General features: G+C 43.5%; 1 long non-coding RNA gene across 1 annotated transcript in view; it reads left to right on the top strand.

The window, feature by feature from the left end:
* Positions 1-10,822: 10,822 nt before the first annotated feature.
* LOC140897783 (uncharacterized) overlaps positions 10,823-15,119 on the top strand; it is a 49,980-nt gene continuing 45,683 nt past the window's right edge. The window contains exon 1 of the long non-coding RNA XR_012154810.1: positions 10,823-10,977. This is a non-coding gene — a long non-coding RNA (uncharacterized lncRNA). The remainder of the gene's footprint in view (positions 10,978-15,119) is intronic.

Here is a 15,119-nt window from a genome sequence, read left to right as displayed (position 1 = left end):
ATAATGTGGAGAGGCTGGTTTATGAGAAAACCAGACCGCTGCTGTGGCTCCCCTTCCCCCTAAAAAGCAGCTGTCCTAAATGAAGCTAGGGAACAGTATTTGCAGTGTTGTTGGAATCATAAATATACAGCCGAGCAAACTAACACAAGAATAAGTAAACGCCAAACTGTGAAGTCATCACATGGTTACAGCAATGTGATTCTCATTTCCATTATGATTTAGAATTTAATAGACCAACTGAAGTTTGATCAAGAGGCATTTCTTGTGTCAAAATGAAAAATTACAGATCAAAAGGGTGACTTTGCAGACAAACATATCGATCTACAGCCCGGGTGACACAGACTTCCTGGAAGAGAGCCCAGAACTAAGCATGTCTGTGTTTTAAAGTCAAATGGCTGTAGCCTTTTACCACTGATGAATAAAAAATGTTTTTGTCTGCATGCTGAAGGCCTGAGCAGAAACAAAAATGACTTGATTTGTTCTGCTGGAGGCACAAGTATGTGTTTGGGAATAATATTCCTTAGAAGTTGGGGGTTTATTTAAAAAAAATTTTTAAAGGTGTTTGAAGAAGTCAGAATTCAGGTTAAAGACTTTTTGCCGAAAAAAAATATTCTGGGGGAAAATAGCTGCTTTTTCATTGAATGAGTCTAAGAGACAGCCCTAGGAGAAACCCACGGTGCTGCAGGAAGTAATGATGATAATTCGGCTCTTGGGGGACAGTCTTTTTGTCTAGGGTGTATGAAGTACTTAGCAGAATGAGGCCCCAATTCTTATTGGATTATCATTTTAATAGACATTAATAGATGGCACTCTTGCCTCTCAGTCAGCACTGAGCCAGTGGCCCAGCATTCTATTAGGCGCAGTGTGATGCTGAAGGCAGTCTTAGATAAGATGCAAAAATGAGGTCCCAGTCACATCTGTGAGGGAGGCAATGTGGGCTAATGGATAGAGCACTTCCTGGAGACTCAGGAGACCTGTGTTCTGTTCCTGGCTCTGCCACTGCTGTGATGTGTGACCTTGGGCAAGTCACTTCACCTTCCCATGCCTCAATTTCCCCTGTAAAATGAAGATGATGATAGTGATCTCCTTTGTAAAACACTTTGAGAGCTACTAATGAAAAGTGCTAGCTAAGAGCTAGGTATTATCATGATTTTGTTTATTAAGGATCCCATAGTGATTTTGCCAGCGTGTGGGTGTCTCCTAAACAAATTCCAGTTTCATGGAGTCATAGACTATAGAGACAGAAAAGCACAACTCAGCAATGTCCATACCAGTGCAGGATTGTGATTTAGATAATTATGTTTTGCTCACCCAAATTCTCCCTGAAATACCAAAGGAATTCAATTGGTAACTGTCTGTGTAGTGTGGCTGTGTGCTGAGTTCTGGCCCAGAGGTGGCTGCTTTTCACTAACTGAGATGATCTCTCCATAGCCAGTCATTTGTAATTTGTTTTGGGATACTTCTGGAGGTAAGGCACAATGTGATTATTAGATGTTGTGTTAATGAAGCACAAACAGAGGTTTGATATGACTGTTCTAATGCAGTATAAAGGTTTCCTATTGTACTAATGCAGTGGTGCACAGTCTGGTCTCTAAATATAAAGAAGGATTTGGGGGACCCATGCACAGTAATGCCTGGGGAGAGCCATCCAGCTCAGTGCTAGGCTGGGGCTGGACAATTCCCATCCGTTCTGCTACCTCTTCTACAGTTCCTGCAGGAGCTGCGTTGCCCGGAGCAAAGGAGCTGTCCCTGCAGGGTAGATCTTGTTTCAGCACAAAGTGGGGTCGGCGCCCTGCTCTCTGTACCCCCTGAAGATCTGTGGGCGTCGGTCCACCAAATCCTCAGCCCTCCAGACCCCTCCCACCATTGGGCATGGTTCTAGGATAACCTCTCTGAGGCTCACCTTGCTGAGTTTCCCTTCCTGAGGGTTTTTCTGCAGGAGGGAACTGCTCTGGTTCAGTGACGCAGCTGGAAAGAACGATGAAATGAATAACACTCTGTCTGCTAAGAAGCAGTATTGTTTTCCTGTTACCACAATGGCAACTGCTGGAGAGGCAAAATAAGCCTCCGATTCAGCAAGTAATCTCGCTGGCTTTTGCACCGCACGAGGCCATGGGAGCCCCTGGAATTTGACCTCCTCAGCTTTGCATAGGCTTGGACATATTTTTTTTTGTGCTGAACGGCAGCAGTTGCTGCGCTGAACTCCAGCGAGATGCCAGTTTAAGTTCCAATTGGTATGAGTGTAACAAAGCTTCAATTATGCCGAATGTTTTAGTTCCCCCTAAGGGGCTACTTAGAATCTCATCTCCTCACCAGTACGTCTGACCTCTGAAGCAACAGGCCTGCACATTTTAGGGGCTTCACTCCGTTACCGAGGGTAGGACTCAGCCAGCATTAGAATTACCGCAGAGGCTGTTAAAGCTTCCGACTCCTCTTTGTGACTATAGAATTAATGGAAAAAACCAGAGGTTCAGGGCCCAGTCCTGTAAACTTTGCACACTGGAGTAATCCTTAATCACAGGAGTAGTCCGGTCGACACCAGCAAGGGAGCACAGATTACTCCAATGAGTAAGGATTTGCAAGATGAGGACCATAGTTTTTACTTTCATGAGGTGTACATTAGGGTATAACTCCACAGAAGCCAGTGAAATTGTGTGGCTGCAAAGACAATGTAAATGAGATCAGAGTCAGGCCTGGGATGACTAACAGCTTCCAATTATTAGTCCTCATGTCTGAATGGAGAACTATTTCCTTTGCATTCAGTACAAAACAATACAACTCCCCTGAAACAACATGAAGATTATGAGATCAAAGCCAGGATTCAGAATTCCCCGTGATACACCACATCAGTGGTATAAAAAGCACATAAACTACAAAACTTTCTTGCTTTTAGAGTTTGTATTGATTTCCACCATCTAAAGGAGACTGGACCAAATCCATCCCTTTACTAACAGTGATTTCAGTACAGGGACACCAGGAGCGACTTTGGCCCAATAGTACTAATATCTTGGTTGATTTGGGGCAAGGGTATTAAATTGCTGCATCGAGCAAGTAGGATATTCCTTTTTTACAGATGGAGGGAAAAGACTGGGAGGGTCTGAACACATAGTCTGTCTCCTTACTGCCTCTGAAATGTGTGTCAGACATCTGCATGAGAAATATGATGGAGTAATATTTCCTTTATGGCTACACCCAGATTTTTTTTTTCACCAGCAATAAAGTATGATGGGTCTTTGGCCCCGATCCTGCAAATTGTTTTCGGTGGGTGAACCCTTCTGTCAGTGTGCAGCACCATAGGCAGCAACGGACGCAGGGGGTCTGACGGCATGGAATGGCCTGTGGGACTGTGGCCTTATTTGGTGCGTAAGGGCTATGGGTCCGATCCAACTCCATTGAAATCACTGGGATTCTCACCACTGATTTCAATGGAAATTGGATCGGGGCCCAAATCTCCATTTTACTGATGAGAAAATTGAGGCAGGAGGCACAGGGAATTATTGTCCTGCCAGGTTTAGAACATAGCAGTTTCTGACTCCCAGTGAGATGTGATGAGAATAAATACATGAAAGTTTATGAGGTGCTCAGGTACTATAGTAATAAAGGCCAAATAAGCATTGTACATAGATCATCCTGTGCGCACCTCTCCCCACTCAGCACACACTGAAATCTCTTGGAGCCAATGCAAGATTTCTGCTGTACAAACAAATTCTCACCTGCTACCTCTGAGCCCATTTCTTGTTAGACCCTAGTTGAGCTAAATCCCCTAATTCCTGCCCTTCATCAACCAGGGTTTAACATCATCACACTTCCAAGTTCCCAAATAGAGAACAATTGCAGCATATTTTGAGATTGAAACTTTAAAAGACTGAGGAAGGACTGAATGGACTGAAGGTCCCCCATGGAGGAAGCAGCAGCGTAAATAACGTTAGTTTAATCGGCAGGGGTTATGGAATGTAGGATTATGGTAGGATAAGGGGATTTCCCCATTGACAGCTGCTCCCACAAACATACCCATTATTTATATATGTAACTTGTTGTTCAGACAGTAAGAATTTAAACTGCCCATGACACCACTGTACTCGTGATTGCTGGTTCCACAGTTGTAACATCTGGTTACATATAGCTGTCTCCCCCAGGAATTGGCTTTAATAGATGCAACTGGAGCAGAGGTAGTTATACTAAGAAGAGGCACAGCTCTGTGTTTGAAAAGGAAACCATTATTTCTGAGGTTAATCATTGCTAGTTAATGCTTTTGTTCCCCTTCCCTTCTGGAGTAGTGGGAGCACTCAGTGATTCTGAAAATCAGGCCCAAATCATAGTCTCCGAGGCAGACTTTTGTCTATTCTACAGTGACTTTTAGTAGACTTACTCCGGATTTAGGGCCCATTCCTGCACCATTGCGGTCACTGGGAATAGAATTGAGGCCTTACATGGTGTGATTGAGGTGGGGGGATCTGGCCCTTTGAAGAAACATCTTTTCATACCACAGAATCAGAATGGATGTCCTTTGTGAAATGCACCCAGGGCTAGTAACTATGTCTGCATGCTCAACATTGTTGTCTTAAATTTGCAATAATGTACTAGTCTGACAAAAAAAGACGTGATTCTGTATCTCTGTTATGGTCTCATACTTTCATCTAAGGACCACCAAGTTCAATCACACTCACGTGAGCACAGTATCTTTGCAGGTTGGTCCACTGGTGCCAGAATTTAGTCTCTTTCAGTAACGAATTAATTCAGTTTTACCCATTTACATATATAGGCTGGAATTTGGCAAAGTGGCCCCGGGGAGTAAAACACCCTAAATCCCAGCTATCAGCCAGATGAGAAAACCTGGCTTTGTTTCTTTTGGATTATTTCTGCCACCCGAGGACCACACTCTGTGAAGTTCAGCAGAAATCAATGGGCCTACTCACACTGTCAGGTACTACTCAGTATGAGTAAGGGTAGCAGAATCAAGTCCAAAGATACAAACCCAGATGAGCAACCTGAGAGACAGTGTTGACCAGTGGATAGAGTTCTGTACTGGGACTCGGGTTCTATTCTAGTTTCTGCTGGCTAGTTGTGACCAAATCACTTCACCGGTCTGTGCCTCAGTTTCCCCATCTGTAGAATGAGGATAGTGGTACCGTCCTCCTTTGTAAAGTGCTTTGAGAGCTAGAGATGAAAGGTGCTTTATTAAAAATTATCTGAAGGGATGGTACATAGTGTGCCTACAGTCAAAGATACTGGTCCTGATGTCAGTCCTTTTAGACATTAGTGTAACCCGCTCTATTGATTTCGGTGTTATTCCTGATTCACCCAGGGTCTAAGTAAGAGCAGAATGAGGCGTTCTGCATGGAAAGGTGAAATGTAACAACAGAACAAAGAAGAAGAAAGATAAAAAGGAGATACGACGCCAAGGAAAGTTAAAAACACTGTTGTCTGGATCCAAACCCTTATTACTCAGAGAATTCTCCCATTCAAGCCCATGAGTCACATTCTGACCTCTGGTGTGAATCTGGAGTAATTCAGAATGGTTGACATATCCTCTATGAAATGTAGAGGGAAGTACTAACATCTCTGGAGATACCAAAAAAGGGCTGCCACAGCTGGGTCTTGGATCTTGTAAAGAATTAGGTGTTTTTTTTTAAACTTGACTATTTTCAGTAGTGAGTTAATCCATTGTTCCCTGGTTATTGTTCCGAGCCATTGTGAGTCTAACATTATTAATATATTAGCCCTTTGGCTGCTAAACTGGTTCTAACAAACTGCTTACATTTATTTTTGGAGTTGTGAAGATGGTGATGTGTTACAACTTGATACAGTTGTGATCACATCGGAACTGAATGCAGAGTTAATCCTTTTCATAACCCCCCTACAGAATGGAGCTGCCGTCCTGCTGTCCCCGTGCACTGGATTGCCTACTCCTTGGAGCACAGCCAGCAGGTATTTATGTGGAGAAGGCCCACTCTGTGAAGATATGGTGAAGTCCAGAGCTCTGATCTTGTAAGGTGGGGAGTGCCCCCTGCTAGGTGAAGGCCTTGGCTTCAGTGTAGCTCATTCTGCTCCCACTGAAGTTTTGCCAGTGCCTTCCATGAGAGCAGGAGCAGGCTGTTTGGGAGCTGAGAGTACCTCGTAAAGGATCAGGCCCCAGCATAGGAACTTGTGCTGTGCCAAAATCCTGAATAAATGCCCCGTCCTGCTCCTATTGAAATTCATAGGAGCTTGACCTCGACTCCATTGGGAGTAAGATCAGGACCTGAATCAACATGCATGGTACTGAAAATAGCAAAGTAAACAGCTGTTTCACGGATGCTCCAGCTAAGCAATATGTGATCATGTTAATTTGGGAGAAGTATCTACCTTCCCTCTTGTGAATATGAGCGGTGGCAAATGTTCTATTCCTGGCTTGTTCTCTCTTCCTGTTTTTACATATTCTTAGCTTTGAGTTTTTAGGGCTTACCACAAGTAAGAAATGCAGCACCCTTTCTGTCTCAGCTGCTGTTAATGGAACTGGCCAAAAGGAGCAAGAAGAATATACTATAGAAAAACCCAGTATGGTAAAATAACGAATGAACAGCATATGCTACCCTGTGATCTCTGTAAACACAGTAATGATCTTATCACTTTAAATCAAATGTTACCAGTGTTATTCCTTCATGAAAAGTAATTTCTATGTCATCACTACATCACTCAGGGAGAGAGCTTTAGTCCCTTGAACAGTGTTTGCAAATCTTCTTTTCACAAGAATTGCATTATTCTGTAGTGATGATGTGATTATCTCTATGTTATCATCACACATGGCCAGCAAGTGCACCAGTTTAACACCTACCTTTCATATATGTTATCTCAATACTTTCCATACAGTTTATTCTTTAGCCTTTTAGCCCATGATCCGTTATTTATTTTGCATACTCCCTGATTCTAAACATTCAGCAACCTTCTAACCAGGGAACATATAACTTTATTCTCCATAGATTATTATTTGGTTTTCATGTTATTTGGGAGTGGCAGCAGACCAGCAAGAGCATGGGATTAGTAACTGGGAGATCTGGGTTCTTTTCCTCACTCTGCCATTGTTGAGCAACCGTGGCAAATCAATTAACTTCTCTGTGCCTCAGTTTCCCCTGTGAATAAAATATTTGCCTCTACAAAGCACTTTGAGGTCTTTGGAGGAAAGATCCTACATAAATGCTAAGTGCTGTTTTTATTACATATATTTTGGCAAACTGTTTACCTCGCTTTGTGGTTTGGAGATGTTTGGGCAGCTTCCACTCACCACTAAAATTTAACAAATAAATGATCACTCTCTGCATTGCCCTGGGTAATGGCCTCTATATAATTTAAAACATATTTCCCAAACTGGCACAAAATGACATTTCACAATAGCTACTTCTCCAGAAATTCTGTGAAATCTATCTATCTCATTACCATAGTCTCTGACCTCCTCCATGTTCCATTACTACAAGACACATGGATTTTCTAACCAAGAAGACTACAGCATCCAAAGTAACAAGTCACTTATATGCTGACTGGCTAAGTCATTTCTGATGTATATAGATGTACTGCCCTCCTTTCCTTTCACTTCCTGATGTATTTACAGCCTTGTCTGGGGCCCTCATCTCACCCTGTTGAGTATGAGTAATTCCCATTGTAGTCAACAGGATTTATTCATATCCTATGGGAGAAGGATTGGACCCATGTATTATAAAGACCATTAAAGATGATGACACTCATCGGATCAGATGCAAGAGCGAGTTCTAATCAGGCCCAGAGTAATCAGGCCTCAAGTCTTCAAGCATGAAACCTAAGATACAAACATCCCTTGATATATTACTCCTAATGAGATAGTGTGGGAATAATTGATTCTTCAGCTACAATGGCACTGGACAGTTGAGTACCCATCTTGTGTATGTCATCTTGCCATGCATAAATGTAAGGCAAGTTACCGTGTGGGTGGGTGTGTACACATGCATGCGCACAGAAAAAGTACTCTTCATTTGGAAGATTTTCTTTTTTTGTTTCTTTTTGCAGTACAAACATAAGGCCAGATTTTCACAGGTGTTGAGCACCTACAGCTCCCTTTAAAAACAACAAGGAGTCCGGTGGCACCTTAAAGACGAACAGATTTATTTGAGCATAAGCTTTCATGGATAAAAACCCCACTTCTTCAGACGCAGCTCTCTTTGAATTCAAGTGGAGTTTATGGTGCTCAGGATTTCTGTAAAACAGGTCTATTATAACTGGGCATGTGAAATATTTTTGAAGTGGGATCTTGGGGCAATTAAATCATTTTCTGTTTACTTAAAATTGTTTCTTTTTAAATAAAAACTTGGATGTATTTTGCATTGGCTTTAAAGCCCCCTGAATGAGTGACTGAGTTGAAAGCACAGGTCTGTTTCTCTCTCTCAAGTTTCTTCCTGGGGCTGTACAGAACTTTTGCTCTGTCTCTAGGCCCATCCAATGCTCTGTCTCTAGGCCCTCTGCACAGCCACCATGGTCATTCCCTACACCAATGCAAGCCTGCAGTCACTGAACAAGAAATGTACAGTGAGGTAGCAGTAGATGCAACTAGAGTAGGAGAGGAATGAATCAGCAGTCCCTGGTTTTCAGTGTATGACTCTGACTGTATTGTCAGACCCAACATCCACTTGTAATTCTAACCTCATCATGATCATGAAGCAATATGACTTTATTGCAGAATTGCAGAGTCCAGAGATGGAGAAGACCTATTAGGCCATCGGGGATACTCCCCTTTGCTGTATTGCCCTAACCTGAGTGAATAACCCAATAAATAGGAAATGGGAATATACCATGTCTTCCTGAATCACACTCTCACACACACTCTCTCTGCTTCAGGACGACATGCTGGAGGCCACGACTGATGTGAGATCTAATCAGTGTTATAGTCCCTGGAAAGCTGAAGTACTGTGAGAATATGAAATTTCACATTATCTTAGCCCCATAAATAGCTGATATTATCATAAGCTAGGTGAAAACCCCTACACAAATATTAATACAGCTACCTAAGAAAGTGCACAGGACTAACAGATATGCAGATTAAAATAAAGAGAGAGAGAAAGACAGAAAAATAGATAAGAGAAGTCTTATATGCAAGTATAAAGACAGCCACCTAGAAGTAGAACACATCCAAGGACAAGGTTCAGGTACCATACACCAATATACAGTAAAATATGAGCCTGCAGGAAGAACATCAGTTCTCAGATTCTGGCTTCACTGAAGTCAGATTGGATTGGACTGGATAAACAACAAGTACACAGCTCCAGTCTGAATGGCTTTATGTGGCCCTCATTCTATAGCACCTACACATCACAGCAGACATGGCCCATGATTTTGAGTCATGACTACTGCTTTTTGACTGCTTCACTTTGAGACCTTGGCCTTGATTTTCAGAACGGCTGAGCAACCACCCATCCCATTCATTCCATTCCACCCCACCCCCTCTGAAAATCAGGCTCATGCTCTTGCAACCCAAGCCCCTGCAAAACTGAGGTATCCCTAACATCCGTGGCCTCTTTTGAAATGTGGCTGACACTCAGGTAATCCCTCTGCCCCTTCACTGCCAGTGCTGCATGAGCTCTAGATCAGTGGCTCTCAACTTCTCCAGACTACTGTACCCCTTGCGATGAACCCGATTTGTCTTGTGTACCCCAAGTTTCACCTCACTTAAAAACTACCTGCTTACAAAAATCAGACCTAAAAATACACATGGGTCAGAGGGCCCTAGTACAGGTACTGACAAATTGCTTCCTTTCTCCTTTTTACCAGATCATTCTAAAATAAATCGATTGGAACATAAATATTGCACTTACATTTCAGGGGACAGTTTGCAGAGCAGTATCTCCTCTTTGTGTGAAATTTTAGTTTGGCCTGACTCCGCTGGTGCTTTTTCTGTAGCCTGTTGTAAAACCAGGCAAATAGCTAGAGGAGTTGATGTTCCCCCTGGAAGACCTCTGCAGTGCCCTAGGCGGAAAGCGGCCGCTCTCCACAGTATCAGCTGAGAGATCCACTAGGGGGCCTCTCGGTCCCTAGTTTAGAGAAAGGAAAATCCGATTTGGATTGCTCAACTGGAAGCGAATGGAGAGAGAGGGAAAAAGAGGAACATTACTGGAAACAAGAAGGCACAATGATTTAGGGGAAACCCCCTGAAGCAGCGACTGTCCATTTCGTGTCTTGTGCAAATCCTAACTGACCAAATGATTTTTTTTTGGGGGGGGGGGAGGGTGGCAGCAACGGAAAGCCTCCAGCCTCCACATCTGCCAGGCTAACTTGCAGCAAGAGCTGTCTAATTTAGGGGGTGGGGACTAGGGTGCTTCCTTAAACAGCCAGGAGAGCGCGAGAGACTGAGCGCGGCAGGAGGGTGCGCTTCCCCTGTCACCCGTGGCCGCGGCGGCAGGGCCGGCGACCCCCCGCCGCCGCCGGGCGCCCCGGGGATGGGGCGCGGACACGTGGGGCTGCGCCGGGCGAACTTTCGAAGGATCTTGCTCTGCAACTTGGACGGCGACGCCGCGGAATTGGAAACGTGTCTTAACGGTGCAAGGATCCAGTCGCCTTTTTCTCTCTGGTTTGGAGGGGTGGGTTTTCCCCTCCCCCTTCTACTTGGCGGGCTGGGACTCCCCCCCCCCCGGGCAAATGTCACAGAGTTTTGCTTTTAATGGGAAATGTTGTCCTGTCCCGGTTGCACTTTTTATTTATTTATTTATTTATTTATTTTTAACAAGGGCAAAGAGGAAGGGTGGGAAAAAAAGTCGCAGCGCGGTCAATACCAGCTTAAATATCCGCCTTCTGGCGAATGGGCTGCGGCGGGAGCTGGCGGGGGGGGGGGTCGCGGGAGGGGGGGGAGCTACCCATTGCTTCTCTCCGCATAATTGTCAAGGCTTTGCCGCCCGCAATTCGGAGACCTGCTTGGCGGAGGCTCGGGCCGGGCACGAAGAGCCGCACCCCGGTGCCCGGTGCCCACCACCCTGAGAGAAGGTAACCGGCTTGTTAACACGCGAGGACGATTTTCCCCTTCCTCCCCCTCGTGCAAACTTCTTGCTTTCTGTCGGAAAAGCGGCTCCGCTCCGGCTCCCGTTCTGCAGACCGGGCCTGGCTGTAGAGGCGCTTCCCGGGTGCCGGGGCTCGGCGCTGGGAACCGGCTGGCGCGTTAACCCTTCGGGGGGGTCAGGCGGAAAGCGCTGCCCCTCGGTCTGGCTCGAAGCATAAACCATGGATCCGGATTGCTGCCCCCCCCCCCCACTCCTTTTGCTTCGTGACACTTGCTAGTCGCCGCCGTTTGGGGGCGGATTTAAGTCCCTGGAGCAGAAGCCCCGCTTGCCTCCGACCCACGGGCCGGGGGTTTGAGGGCGAGTGGCCTGAAGTCCGGGGCTCCCGCGCCCGTAGTGTGGGCCGATGCGACAAGGCCAATTGGCTGCGAGTTGATTTTTTTTTTTTTTAGAACAGTCTCCGGCTGCCAGATCAGGTGCTAAAATCCCTCTTTTCAAAACGACCGTTCAAAGCCCGTGTTTTGCTCTCGGCGTCGGATTGGGCGAGTCTAGGGCTGGGTCTTTGCGGGCGAGATGAGAGGTTTGTGCATTCAACTGGCCTACAAAGTCCCAGTTCTCGGCTCCCAGGACCTGCAGTGCCATAGGGCAGTGAAACCACTGAAGAGTGACAACAGCTGAAAGTTAGAGCCAGGGGGTGGGAGAGGAGATCTTGGTTTTAAAAAACCATCATCGTTCTCAGGGCTATTAACTCTTGCATGCACCCACCCTGGCATTGTGCTGGTGGGAAAGGGGCTGACTGGCCTTGCTGAGCTGCACAAATCAGCAACAGGCTGTTGTGTTTTACAGATTTCCAGGTACTAGATGTGTGAGCTCTGAGTTTCTGCTCGTCCGAGGGACAGAACTTTAAAAATTCGTTTTAGAGGATGGTTAAATGTATTTCTTCACCCCCAGGAAACAACAACCAACTCACTTCTTTTATATTCTGAGTGTAACTAAACCAAGATCCCAGTACAATTCATCCTGGACTGTAAACAAATTCATTATTATTTGTTTATGTATTCAGATATGAAAGCTCAGAAGAAGGTTTTGGTTTTTTAACGGGGGGTTGTCAGCCATATGCTGGCAGTGGCTTCTTTCTTGGAGGGAGAGGTCACTAACTTTTCATACTAGCTGGGATGTTGTAAAGCCAAAGGAGAAGAGTCGTGCCATAAAAAATGTCACTCTGGGAATTTTGAAATGCGTTTCGCTGGAACCTCAAGAAAAAGTCCTACCTTTGCACATGGCATGCAGTTTCTGTTGTAATTAATTTTGACTGTATCACTTTGAGGTCCCATGATTCTTGACTGCACTGTAGGAGCACAATTTGCACATAATTCTAGAAAGCCTCTTTTAGGGGAAACAGTGAAAGCTATGTGCACTGTCAGCATTGGGTTTCTATAAAAAATCGGAATTCTCTGCAGGAACTGTCTGTGTGCTCACAGGACTTGTTTCTTCCAACTTTCACTTTCAGAAAACACAGCTGATCAGATTTTTGTAGATCTGGTTATTTATTCATATATTAAATAGCTCGGCCCATTGTATCTCTTCGTGTTAATATCACCAACCCTCCGAAATTTGCCCTAAAATTTGTCCTTAATTTATGATCTGCACCTTACAGCTCTAAATCGTGCCTATTTCTCCCATTCATACCCAGCTTTAAGTGTGTGTCTATGAATATATATATATATGGGTGTGCAGAAGGGCGCAATCACTAATAGAAAAATAATAATGATCATGCCCTTCTGCGTTACTATTAACTTTTTTCCTCCTCAAGTTCTTATGCAGGAAATATTTTGAGGGCCAAAGAGTTTTGCCTTGTTCTCCGTTTTAAAGGCTAGAATATTGAAATAGAACAAGGAGCAAGGCCAAGTAGTAATTGTATACAAATTGTATCAAATTTAATTGAGATCGATAACCTTTCTTTGGGATTTTTGAGACATCCTATAGAATTTAACAGATTTTTGTTTTTAATGGGTAATGTCGCATTTTAATATCTCTGCTCCAGAATTGTATAAGGATGATTATATATAAATATAGAAAGCATACCTTCTATGTTCAGTTTTATGTGGGATTCTGAAGAACCCTATCAGTTTCATCCCTATCAAATTCTAAAGGACTCATTTATAACAGTAATAATTATTAATATTTACATAATGCTTTTTGGTTGAAGAATCCCAAAGTGCTTTGCAAACGTTGTTATATACACACACACATTTGCACTGGCACATTGTTCATTGCATAATCAAATAATAATCTTCCAGAATGTATCAGAGGCATATTAGTCTTAACACACAAAGAATTGTTGCCCATGTGTAGACATTTATGATGTTTTCAGTTCATGACTTGAGCCTACTGTCCGTGAAGTTAGCGAGTGCTCGATTGGGCCTGATATCTTTATAAAACACTGAACTAAGAGCTGATTGGGAAACTTTCTTTGAAACAACATTTCAAGGGACTTTTTTTTTTTATTTTCAAATTTCTCCCCACCCCACCAGTTTTCTACCTAGCTCTGTCTGGTGGGTACATGAAGGAAAAGTATGTGAAACTAAGCAGTGAAGGCAAAAATCTAAAATAGTGGGCTTGCCCCAAGATTATAAATGTTGTCCTTGTCACACGAAGGTGGTTATAGAATGTAAATTCTGTCTCTGGACTACATGCCACCCCTCCTCCTTAGGGATCATTAGCCTTAAATTACATTAATCTGTAATGAAATCACAGCAAACTGATTCTAATCAGTTGCCCTGAAACATATGGGAGCTACAGCAAGACGAGCGAAGGTAGCACATTGTAAAAGTACATTGGGCGTACAGGGCTGTATCCTGCCATCAGGTTTTATGTGGGCTTGTTGATTCCAGTGGGGATTTAGACTTAAAAGCTGATAGTACGGTATAGCCTGTAGAGTGGAGTCGTGGGAGAGATGTCTATTGCTGAGTACGTCGCCTCTGAAGCCATATCCGTCGTCTTTCTACCTCTCCGTGCAACTTTTTGGACATCACTTTTTCTGTTTCAAGGGAAGTGCAATTTTGAGTCAAGATTATACACGTTATTTCTCACTATTCAGTCTCTTGGGACTATCCGATGAGACAGCTAAAGTTTTTCTTTCACAAGGAGTGTTTCTTTCTTGTGGTTTGCTTTATAAAGTTCCATAAGTTGCCAGGTTTATGACGATCTGAAATCTCTTATTTCCAGCAATATTTTTTTCCTCTCCTTCCTTGGTGCATTTTAGGCCAGAATTGTCAAAAATGACCAGTGACTGTGGGTTTCCAAATTTTGGGTGCCCAGTTTGAAACCTATTAAAAGGGACTAATTTTCAGAGGTTGTGTGCTCAGCTGTTTTGGAAAATCAGGCTCCTTTAAGTGTCTCAATTTGAGCATTCCAAAACACTCGTCACTTCTAAAAAGCTTTTTCTTTAACCATGTCATTCATCAAGGCGAAAGGACAAACTTTTTCAAGTACAATCCATCTGTTTTGAACCAGAGTGGATGCAGTTGTTTATCACGGAGAGAACTCTAGTGACAGACATGCTGATATTAGGAATTTTATTTTTCCCCGTTCATCTTCATTATTAATATTTGTTTAGATTTCAGCAGCACACACAATGTGCTAGGCACTTTCTAAACACAGTCCCTTCCCCAAAGAGCCATACAAGCTAATGCAAATAATTTTTTGGCATCATTAAATTGTTCTATTTAACCATTCTGATTGGATTAAAAAAAATCAAACTTGAATCTAAAATTCCCTCAACTCCTAAGTGATTTTGACAAATTACGAAGTAAAAATAATTAGCTTTTTTTTTAATTGGACATGAAGCATATTTAGACTAGGCATCAGGTTTGGCCCAGCTAACACCTTAGAACAGTAAATGTTTCAAACTTCTGCTGCAAGTTGTTGTGCTGATGACAGTTTTCTTAACTGGTGATTTTACTGTTAATCTGTATTTCATAATGTCCTATGCTTTCTGGGTTGCAGGCTCAGTGAGGTTTTTTCCCTGTTAATAATGGGGCTTTGTTTTATTTTCACTTCTAAACTTTGCACCTCTTTCACTAATCTTTCTCAGTGTACAAATAGACTTTCCTCAGCAGTCAGAGCTGA

This window comes from Lepidochelys kempii, chromosome 14, assembly GCF_965140265.1.
Source record: "Lepidochelys kempii isolate rLepKem1 chromosome 14, rLepKem1.hap2, whole genome shotgun sequence".
In the NCBI taxonomy this organism is placed as follows: domain Eukaryota; kingdom Metazoa; phylum Chordata; order Testudines; family Cheloniidae; genus Lepidochelys; species Lepidochelys kempii.
The sequence above is the reverse complement of the archived record's forward strand: the minus strand, read 5'-3'. Positions and strand labels throughout refer to the sequence as shown.